The sequence below is a fragment of the Peromyscus eremicus genome, chromosome X (assembly GCF_949786415.1).
Source record: "Peromyscus eremicus chromosome X, PerEre_H2_v1, whole genome shotgun sequence".
NCBI lineage: Eukaryota > Metazoa > Chordata > Mammalia > Rodentia > Cricetidae > Peromyscus > Peromyscus eremicus.
Genome location: NC_081439.1, coordinates 30,497,160 through 30,509,134, shown reverse-complemented (window position 1 = coordinate 30,509,134; position 11,975 = coordinate 30,497,160). Strand labels below are relative to the sequence as shown.

Sequence of the window (11,975 nt, the reverse complement as noted above, 5' to 3'; positions counted from 1 at the left end):
ATGGAATGTCAGTACCATAATTTTGTCTGTTAAATAACCTATCATGGTCAGTTCTTATTAAAAGAAGGGGGAAACCTACAAAGTCCCTGGAAACTCATTTTTATAATGCTTCAATGTCATAAATTTTAGCATATTTTATGCCAAATTGGTCCAAACTATTGTATTTTTCAAAGAATGTACTACTTATTTTTCTTTCAAGTATATCTCACTGGTACTATGCAGTATGGTATGTACATATGGTATACAAGATACACTTTGAAGTAGGCTCTTTACTTTTACATTATATTTTGTCTAAAATACTAGATTTCAAATGTGGTGGTTTGAATAAGAACGACTCTCATAAGACCATATATTTAAATATTTGATTCCCAGTTAGAAGACTTTTTAGCGAGGAATAGGAGGTATGGCCTTCTTGGAGGATGTATGTCACTCTGGGGATGGGTTTTGAGGTTTCAAAAGCAATAACGATGTGAGCTCTCAGCTACTGCTCTAGAATCATCCCTGCCTGCCTGCTGCCATGCTTCCCACCATGATGATCATGGACTCACCCTCTGAAACTGAAAGCTAGTCCTCAATTAAACACTCTTATGAGCTGCCTTGGTCATGGTGTCTCTTCACAACAATAGAACAGTAACTAAGACATCAACACATTTTAAAAAATAATTGTCCTTTGCATTTTCCCACATGTCAAATAAAAGGAAATATGTGTGTTTATCAACATATATGAAGGTGCATTTTATTCTGGATGTCAAATTTAAGTGGAGGAATAACACTGTGCACACATAACAAGAACACCATCTTGGTAGCTGATGTTTTTCCCTCTAGTATGGGATAAAACTTCAATTCAAGACTATTCTGAAGCAACACATAGAGTAAACTTGTTCATTTTTCAGTCCCAATATTAAACTGACAGTAGTTCAAGTCAGAAGTTTACCTCTGGAAAGTTGAGAGCAAAATAATTTCAAATTGGCAGAAAGTATAAAACAGCTTCTTTGATATTTACACCAAAATATTCAGGAAATGGAGAGGCGTTCAGAGAGAAATTGCACACCTAATTCACTGTAATTCTCTACTCAATTTACTGTGATTTTCTCCCTCTATATGTGAAAGAATCAAAGGATCCATGAAAATGGGATCATTTATGTGATATAGTTCCTGTTATCAAGTACAGATAAGTAGAATAGTGCTATGATTGGAATGTGATGCATACAGACATGGGAGTAGAAAAACAGGTAGGCAGAAATTTCTTGGATGATCTAGAGGGCGAAACAATTCTCTAGAAAAAAATGTGAAGAATAATATGTGAAAAAATGAAGTTCAAAGGGGAGATATCTGATGACAAAGTGTATCCGAAATAATTGAGTCCATTCAGCCAAAGCCATTGAGTGACCTGAAGCTTATATGTAAGACGGAACTGAAAAGATAATGACGAAAGGACCAAGGCAGGTTGCACTTATGCACAAATGGGAGTACAGGTGAAATGCAAGCCTGCCTGGGCACAGGGCATAAATTTGCTGGAATTTAGGACGAGAATTTACTTTAGAATGTGTAATAAACTTTTTTTTTTCCACTGGAGGAAAGTAATAGCTTTTACCTGCGGCACGTATAAAACTCAAGAACATTGTGCTGTGTAAAAAAAGGTCTTATACTAAGGAAGACATACAATGCTTCATTTCACTTATATGATGTTCTACATGAGACAAAAATAATTGAACATACATCAGTGACTGTCTCTTAGGGTTTGGATTCAGACCTATTGACTTGGAAGGGGCAAGCTGTAAGACTTTCCCTTGAGGCATATAACCCAGAAAGGGCACCCATGATCAACAAAAGAAATGATTTTATCCCAGGCTAGTCTGACGAACCAATGTGTTTATTGGGGTTACTTACAGGTGCATGGGTGGTTCAAAAACAGACACTTCACTTAAGGGCCATCCCTGGCATGGCAAACGACACATGAGTGGTGTATTACAACAGCTCCTTGCCCAGTTTGGAGACATCTCTCCTGGAAAGTCTCCATCCAGCAATTGTTTACTACTTATATAATTCTGGAGAAGGACCTTGGGAACCCTTTAACTTTCTGGATCCTCTGGATCTTGGTAGATTTTATGAACTTCCTGGGTTTTATGAGCATCCCTCTCCACTATAGGAGGCAATGCTTCAATTTGAAGGACACAGCTATACAACCAGGTGTGATTTCCTAAAGTGAGGACTATATTCTCTGTACTTTATCTTAAGTATTGAGGCCATACATTTGCATATATATATATATATAGATATAGATATATATATATAAAAGTTTACCAGGTTTATGAATTCCATTGTATGCAAATTTTACATAAAAAGGTTTATAGATAAATTTATTTAGTACTTCACTACTGAGGAATTTGGAGAAGTACATTGATATCGCCACCTTACCTTAGTAATAGATCAAAATATTAAAGAATTTTGTAGATTAAAAATAAAGAGATGGAGATGCATGTTTTAAAATAAGTTTTAAAATGGTTAATTGTAGAATCAACATTTTGGGTTGTCATTCTGGTCATGTCATAATTGTTCAAGTTTTCTGTATATTTAAAACATGTTATAGTAAAATATTGGGGGGAAACATGAGAAGTGGAAGAAAGGAAATACATTCAGATTTGTAGCCCTTATGTTTCACCATTTTATCCTGCCTTCTAGTGGGTTTAGAGTTGTTTGATTTTTTAAACACTGTGGTAGTTTAAATATAATTGGCCCCCATAAGCTCATAGGGATTGGCACTATTAGGAGGTGTGGCTTTATTGCAACAGGTATGGCCTTTTGGAGGAAGTATGTCACTGTGGAGACAGGCTTTGAGATCTCCTATGCTCTAAGATATGCCCAGTGTCTCACTTCACTTCCTATTGGCTGCAGAATCAAGATGTAGCTCCTTCTCCAGCACTATGTCTGCCTGCATGCTGCCATGTCGTTTCGTGATGATAATGGACTAAACCTCTGAAAGGCAAGCCACCCCCAGTAAAATACTTTCCTTTATAAGAGTTGCTGTGATCATGGTGTCTCTTCATAGTGATAGAAACCTTAACTAAGACAAACACTAACCTGCCTTGTCTCTGATTCATGTCTTTATTACCCTGTACCTGCCTTACCTGTCTTTTCCTTCTTCAAAGAGATACTTCTCACCACTGTTTTGTAATTAGTTGACATTATAATGTCTATGCTTTTAAAACATATTTATTTGTGTGTATGTGTATGTGTGTGTGTGTGTGTGTGTGTGTGTGTGTGTGTGTGTGTGTGAGTGTGTGTGTGTGCATGTGCACATGTGGGTGCCCACAGAGGTCAGAAGAGGATGTCATATGCTCAGAAGTTAGAATTACATGTTGTTGTATCCTGATATGGGTGCTGGTGCTGGGAACAACTGAACTGTAAGAGCAGCATACTCTTAACTGCTGAACCATCTCTACATTCCCTTTCATTTTTTAATGAGAATATCTAAATTGTTATAAACTGCTGTATATTTAGAGGTAGGGAATACATGATAAATAATTTATCTAAAACCTCCAATGCTGTTAATTAATTATGTTACACTAACTCAAATATTCATGAAATATTACCCAAGCATATTGTTACAAACGAGGACTTTAGCCTACATTTTGAAAAGAAATTCAAGATGTTAAGAAGTCATCTTGAAGCAACTAATAAAAAACTGTTGTGTTACGTGGTTTTACTTTAAGAAACCAATGCAAACTTCCAATATGCTGTATTCTCCATTCACTCTCTAGAATGTCCACGTGTTGTAAATTTTCATCACAATGGTCAGTGATCAGTGATGTGGAAACAGATGTCATGCCTCTCAACTGGCTTTTGTCAGACACAAAATGAATCTAGGTCATCTCTCTTGGAGATAGGGCTATATCTCTTAGGATTAGAGAAAAAAGCTCAACAGTGTGATAAAACTTTCAACTGTCAAAGTTAAACTAAATATCTTTTTACATATTACAGTTTCATAAGTTCCCAATGACAAAAGAAAGGAATCGCTATCTACCATGGTTCACTCATCTGGGGGTAATTGTTTCTTCCTAAGCACAACTGAATAACTAGGATATGATTGATTCTCCAATTACATGTTTAGAAGCAGGAAAATATTTAATTAAAATGTATAAAAAGAAAAGAAAAATGTATGAATGGTCCTGTGATCTTGGAGTAAAGAAAAAAATTCTAAAACGTAAAGTAATAAAAAAATGGAATGGAAATTTCAATAGATCTATCTACATAATATTGTAAAATGTGTTTATCAAAATTAGAACTCAAGCAGGGCTATTACATGGAAGAAATATAAACGACAATGATTAAAATCCTTAATCTATAAAGTGTTCATGAAAATTAAAATGCTATGATAAATGAAGGAAATAACATGATTAGAAAATTCCTCCAATATGAAAATGAAAAGCAATACTAAACACTTAATTGATCAGCTTTTAAGGGTGATGAATTTTTAAAACAAAATAATTTGTTTCAAAATGCCCTCAACGTTAGTTAACTCCAGTATTCTCACCTTTCCCTTGCCCTTCCATCCCCATCCCTTTATACCAGTGTTCTCTCTTCTCTTTAAAGCTCCTACCTCCATGGCCCCTTATTAAATTCTTGACCTCTATAGGTAATCAAAATGGAAAATATGTAACTGATGATTCAAAGCTAACATGCAGAAATGAGAAAAAACATATGACATTTGTCTTTCTGTGTCTGGGTTACTTCACTCAGAATGATTTTTTTTCATACTATCCATTTACTTCTGCATTCCATAAATAGATTTTTAACAGCTAAATAATATTCCATTGTGTAAATATACCACATTTTCATTATCTATTCATCAGCTTGTGGACAACCACACTATTTCCTATTCTTGATAATTGTGAATAAGGCAGCAGTGGACATGGATGACAAGTATCTCTATAGTAGGACTTAGAGTCCTTTTGGTATATACCCAAGAGTGGTATGGCTGGATCATGTAGTAGGTCTATTTCTAGTTTTTTGAGGAACCTTGGTTACGATTTCTACAGTGGTTATACCAATTTGCACTCTCACCAGCAATAAGTAAGTGTTCCCCTTGTTCCTTTAATCTTGGCCATTCTTATTTGGGTAAGATAAAATCTCAAAGTAGTTTTAATTTTCATTGCTCTGATGGCTATAGATTTTGAACATTTTCAAAAAAATGTTTTTCAGCCATTCATTCTCTTTTTTTGAGAATTCTTTGTTTAGAATCATATGTCATTTTTTGTTTGTTTGTTTGTTTGTTTGTTTGAGACAGGGTTTCTCTGTGTAACAGATCTGGCTGTCCTGGAACTTGCTTTGTAGACCAGGCTGGCCTTGAACTCACAGAGATCCGCCTGCCTCTGCCTCCTGAGTACTGCGATTAAAGGTGTGCACCACCATTGTCCAGTCCAGGCCTCAGTTTTAATTAGGTTGTTTGTTTTCTTGATGTTTAAGTTTTTGTTTGTTTTGCTTTGTTTTGTTTTGCTGATTATTCTACATACTAACTTTCATTCTGATGTATAATTGGTAAACATTTTTTTTTATTCAGTGGGCTACTTATTTACTCAAATAATGATGTCCTTTGCTATACAGAAGCTTTTTAGTTTCATGGGGTCCCATTTGTCAATCATTGGTATTAATGCCTGAGTTATGAGTATCATCTTTAGAAAGTACCTGTGCTCATAAGTTGTAGTGACTCTCCTACCTTCTCTATCAGATTCAGGATCCTTGATTTGTACAAGGTAAGAAATAAGGAAAAGGCCTTTTGAAAAAGTCATAAGGAAACTTATTACTATAGAAGCTTCCTAAAATTATATGCATATGCATATACACATATAAAAACAAGTTTACTGAAGTTGCCCTATAATGGAGGTCATTGCCCCAACTAGATACCTCATGCTAAATAAAAACCCCAGTACCAGGAATAAGTTACCTCTTTTTGAGCTGTTGGACAATGGAGTCCCATAGATTGGCCCCACATCAAAACATTACATATTTTGCCAATACTTTTGGATAATCTCCAGAACTTGATGATAGGACCCTCTTATTGAAGATACATGCTCAAGTAACAAAACATGGAGAAATCAAACTGATACTCACGTGGAAGCATTATACCTACTGGCTAGCTTTCCTGGTGCTAGAAGAGGCTATGTACAATATTGGAAGGAAAAAATGATAATCCATCTCACCCCGCTGTGTATGCTGTAAACTACAACAATGACTTGCCTAACAAAGTATGCCTACTGGTGCAAAAGGATCACGAATGTTTTGGGGGTAACCAACCACTCTCTGATTGGGTTCTAATGCTTAGTCCGTAAGATGGAACTTACTTACTCTCTGAGGAGTGGATGGTGGGGTGAGTTGGGGAAAAAGTAGAGGGTGAGCAGGAGGACAGGGAGGAGGGGAAACTATGTTTGGTACGTAAAATGGAAAAAAAACCCTTTTACATATAAGAAAAAAAGAATATGTATGTATTTATAATAGAATATTATATAATAATTAAAATGACTATTAAAAATCAATGGAGAATAAAATACAGCATAGGACACATTGTAAAAGGATATGGGGAGATAGCTCAGTTGGTAAAGTCCTCATTGCACAAGTATGAGGACCTGACTTTGAGCCCTAGTAACCATGTAACAAGCTAGCATGAGGTTGTGTACCTGTGACCTCTGAACTTGCAACAGGGGATTTGGATCTGAAGGATTCACTAGCCAACAGTCTAGCTGAAACTACTACCTCTAGATTCAGTGAGATACCTTGTTTCAAAAATAATAAGCTAGGGAATGTTAGAGGAAGGCACCCAATATCAGCCTTTGTTCTCCACATGTACAAGTGAACATGGACACACACACACACACACACACACACACACACACACACACAAGATTGAAAAGACAAGTAAAGCTGTAGAAATTAATAAATGAAAGAAATATGCTAAAATGTTAATCATATCCCAGAAACAAGATTAAAACTGACAATTTCGTTGTTTAGACTTTTCTAGGCATTTGATAATTTTCTTAATCAAACAGAACTGCTGAAAAGTGCTGAAGAAACTTCTATTACCCCAGTCTAAGACTTCCTCATATCACAGTTTCTTTCTCTTTTTAGTAGCTACTGAAATAAGAAAAAAAAGTTTTCAAAATCCTATTAATTGTGCAACACTGTAGTGTGAATCAAAACAATTTATATCTTCTTAATTCCTATTTCTTTAATATGAATTTTCATTCTAGGAAGTCAAATTGGATAGTGGGAAGATAGGGAAAAACTTCATAATATATTCAATGATAAATTGTTCTAGGAATACTTAAAATCATGCAACCATATTAATATTAATAACAAAGTACTCCAAGAGGCGAATGACATTTTGCTTTATAAATTTGAATTTGGGAAGCCGTAAGAGCTCTTTATTTCCACTAAAGTACATGGTTTATAATTATAATATGGTAGTGTGTTGGCAAATTGGTTAGTTTTTGATTTCAACAAACCACTCCAAAACCAAATGGCTTGGATCAGTAACCATTTAATTAGTTAATAATTAACAATTTGGACTGGTCTCAGCTGAGTAATGCTTCTGATCTCATACTTATGTGTCTGTGATCTTCTACCGGGCAGCCAGAGGGAAGCTGGTCTAAGATGACCTGAGCTGGCATGTCTTGCCTCTGTTTTGTGGGGCCTCTCATTCCTCAGCACAATAGCTCTGGCTTATTCTCAAGGCATGGTGCTGAAGTTCATCTGGGAGAAATGTGATCATTTGTGAATTAAGCTCAGAAGCACAACCTTTCATTTCTGCTTCTTAGTTACTAGAGGAAGTCCCAAAGTCAGGTCATATTTAAAAAGACAGGGATTAGAAAATACAGACAATTTGAGCACAGATAAGGCCACCAAACACTCATAGGCTATTGGTTATGACAGAAACTAGGAACTTAAAAGAACTTGTGCCATTAGTTATCAGAGGTTTCTAGCTTATCTATCCCTTGCTAGAGGTATTCAATTCAGCTTACAGCCCTCCATTATGATCTCACATTGCCTAAACAATTGCTTCAACTTTCCCTTCAACTCCTGGTCTAGTCCTGTGCTGAGACTGTGTTAGCTCTCAGAATGAAAACATATTTTGGATAATTCTAGCAGAACAGAAATTTAGTTAAAGATTATTAGAACTTTCAGAAAATCATGTCTGGAGTTAAGAATAATATTCAAAATGATATTTCAGATTTTCTTTGTGAAGATGGATGCCTATTGCTCTTACAAGACTCAGAAACAGTAGACTGCACACCCAACACCAACAGTGCTGGATGCTTCCTTACTGATAGTGGCTATGACCACAGCCATTCCTGAAAAACAGAATGCTGTTGTCTGCACATTAATGAATTCCATGTAATCTTTTTCTATATTGATTTCAAAGTCTAGAGAGAACTGATTGGAAAGCACATAGCTATACTTTACGAACACAAGAGGTTGAAAAAGTTAATATTCAGTATATTTTAGTTTTGACAGTGATAGGGAGACAATGGTAGGCAACTCAATGGTAGGTCTTGTGTGTGTAGGGAATTTCTCATATATGGAAAGGAATTTATAGTCCCATCTGAAAAAATAAGATAATGCACAGTTATTGATACTCTTCTCCTCACTGCCTGAGTATTCCTCCATACAAGATTCTGTGCAATTATTTTCTTAAAACCTCATGGCATGAATAGGCACTCTTTTCTTCATGTATTCAAAATTCACTTTTATACCTATTTTATTTTTCCACCACTTCTTTTGTTTCCATATTAAGCTATGATTACAACACCCTTATAGTTCTTCACTGTCCTTATTTATATATAATCTATGATTACAGCACCTTACAATTCTTCACTGACCTTATTTGTATGGGAAATTGTATCTATCATATACACTTCATATTCTCATCTCAAGTACAACACTTATAGAAAGAAAGAGAAAATCAATGTGCCAGACTTTGTTTCAATGCATTGACTTGCTGATAGGTGCTCCAGTCACAAGTAGTCAGCCTGAATGACATGTACACATGAGCTAAACTAGACTCAGTAGGTTATGTGTAAATAATAATAATAAATATTAATTAAAAGTGGACATGAATTTGAGAGGGAGTGGGTGGCATAAGAGAAACTGGAGGGGGAAGGAGTAGAAATTATATAAATACAGTACTCATGTACAAAATTCTCAAAAAATTTAAAGAAAAAAGAAGCATTGATTTCATGATCATCAATATTTGGACTCTTATCAAGACCAGTTTAGTCTTTAATGACAATGTTTGTCACTATTTGTCCTGATCCTGCACCCATCCTATGTCCAGTTTCTTTACCATGTGATTTTGTCATATCTCCCACTAAAGGAACAGGTATGGTCTCCTTTCCAACTTAAATTTGGACATATAGATATGACTTGATTTGACCAATAAATAGGGCAAATGAATCAGAGTTGAGCTTGGGCCTCTTATATAGAGAGATAATATATCTTGACCTCCTGAGTTTCTACCATCACTGTAAGAACTACATTACCACAATTAGTCCACTGGTCTAGAGAGAGTAGAAGAGAGAATTAGACAAAAATCAATTCAGTGAAATGTGGATCTCTGAGTTTGGAGTGGTTTGCTATATACAACTTTCGTGGCTCAAGACAATTGATAAATTTTGATAATGATAAGCTAATAGAAAACCTTAAAATGAGGGTACCAGTATTTTTATACCCTTGTACAAGTACAAAGTAATGTTTATTGTTTAAGGTAAATGGTCTTTTGGATGCCTTTTGGTAGATAACTTGGGCCCTAAATCTTGTTCTTATAATTTTGAATATAAACTTAAGAAAAATATGCCAAGATATGAGGACCAGACAAAGACTATTACAAAAAACTATGACCAGTCAAATTGGAGAGTTGTGGTGCCCATTGCCAATGGATACATCTACAAAGTACCTCTCATGTCTAAGGCTCAGAGAACAATACAAAAGAGAGAGTAAGGGGGAGATTTAAGAGCCAGAGGACCAGACTTTTCTGTGAGATTGTGTCTCCTAGTAATTTCAGAAGCTACACCCATAAAGTCTCACCAACATGGCTGTCCAAACAGGAACTGAACAAAGACAACAACAACAGACATGTCAAAGTGGATGGAGGAAAAATCATGAGGCTTTAATCCTATACAAAGAACCACAGGCAACTAAGGAATGCTGAGAGTGGAAGAAGAAGTCTTCCCTGGGAGAGCACACCAATTGGTTATATGATACTAAATGGTCAGCCTTGAAAATATACATGCATGTAACCTTATATGAACTGAAGTAGTCGTATTTAATATATATGTATATATATATGTGTGTGTGTATATATATTCATACATAGATATGCATATAACAACAATTAATGGAAAACAATGCCATGAATTTGAAGGAGAGCAAGAGAGGTATATAGAAGAGTTTGGAGGGGGGAAAGAGAAAAAAATTGATTTAATTATATCATAATCTCAAAAACAAAAAATAAGTGAAATACATAAAATGTCTCTAAATTGCAACAGATCACTATCGTGATAATCATTTTTATATCCTTTACTAGTCGAGTACCTTCTATGTTCCCAGAATAAGAGGTTTTAGTTTTTTAGCAGAAGCTGCCTGTGCAGCCTATGCTGACCTCAAGCTTCTGCTTCTCCAGCTTTGACCTCCTAAAGCCTTGGGAATACAGTTGTTGGACACCATACCTAACTGAGAGTAGTATCCCCATAGGCAAAGGAATATTAAATACATTTCCAAAAGACCACAGGCTAATACACAAAAGAAATAAGATTTTGCCCAGGATTGTAAGATTCTATTGATCTATAGAATATCCCATTCAGGGACAAATGCTTATCTGTAATCAAACATTTCATGCTAATAATTATGAAATATTTGTACACACATTGTTTCCAAAAATTCACACAATATTTTTTTACAAGAACATGAATCCACTTTTATTTATTTGCTTTTCATTGGGGTAAATCCAAGAGGGCTATAGCATTACACATATTCTGTGTCCAATGGCCTTAGCAGGAAAGCTGCTTCAGAATTTGGAATTTAGCATGAATCATAGCACTGTTTCTATGGGCTTGGGTTACCTTTCTCTAGATTACTCTGGCTTTGTTCAGTTTGCCTCTGGGAGTTACTATGTTGTTTTTTGCTTTACTCACATAAGCACATCTCTTGCCTGATTAGAATTCAGTTTCATCTTGGGCACAAACACGTTCAATTTTAAGAAGAGCTGTGTGCTCCCTTTAGTTCTGGAGACCTCACTTACAGCCAGCAAAATGGCCTTGCATCACAACCTTCCAGACATATTTGCCTTCTAGAAGTCCTGTTCCCAGGAAACCATGGAAATCTGTCCCCACAGTTCAACAGCAGAAATTTACCCGACCTTTATAGGTGCCAAGATGGCAGAAGGAATCACACAATATCTTTATAAAATGATAATTATTATTATATGGCTATTTAAAAGACTATTTAAAACTATTCCAAAGTTTTCATTGTATGATTTTATTCATATAAAATCACTAATAAGCCCTGGTACTAAAAAAAAAAAAAGGAAATGTTTACCCTAGTGCCATATCGAAATATTTAAAAGAGCCTTAGCACTTTAATTAAGGACATTGTTTAAATGAGTGAATATCCATGGATAGTTGGTAAATATCTGAATTAATATATAGTCTAATAGAAACAATCAAGTGAAACAACTGAGTCATTCATTCCCACTGAAGAATTTAATTCATTTTCCCTATTCAACCAATGTGCAAAATAAATAATTCTATACACATTCTGTTGATACTCCTGGGATACATCCTAAATTAGTTATTTCTTCTCATGTTTGATTTCTAATTATTTAGCTCTGCCTCAATTTCAATTTTATTTAATAAAGGTACTTTCTTCCTCTTCTATTACTCTACACATCACTGTAGGCCACCACTGTAAATTTCAGTTTGCATTTG

At 35.3% G+C, this 11,975-nt stretch overlaps 1 pseudogene; it reads right to left on the bottom strand.

The window, feature by feature from the left end:
- Positions 1 to 10,945: 10,945 nt before the first annotated feature.
- LOC131899749 (large ribosomal subunit protein eL33-like) lies at positions 10,946 to 11,329 on the bottom strand (annotated as a pseudogene).
- Between the last annotated feature and the right edge of the window lie 646 nt (positions 11,330 to 11,975).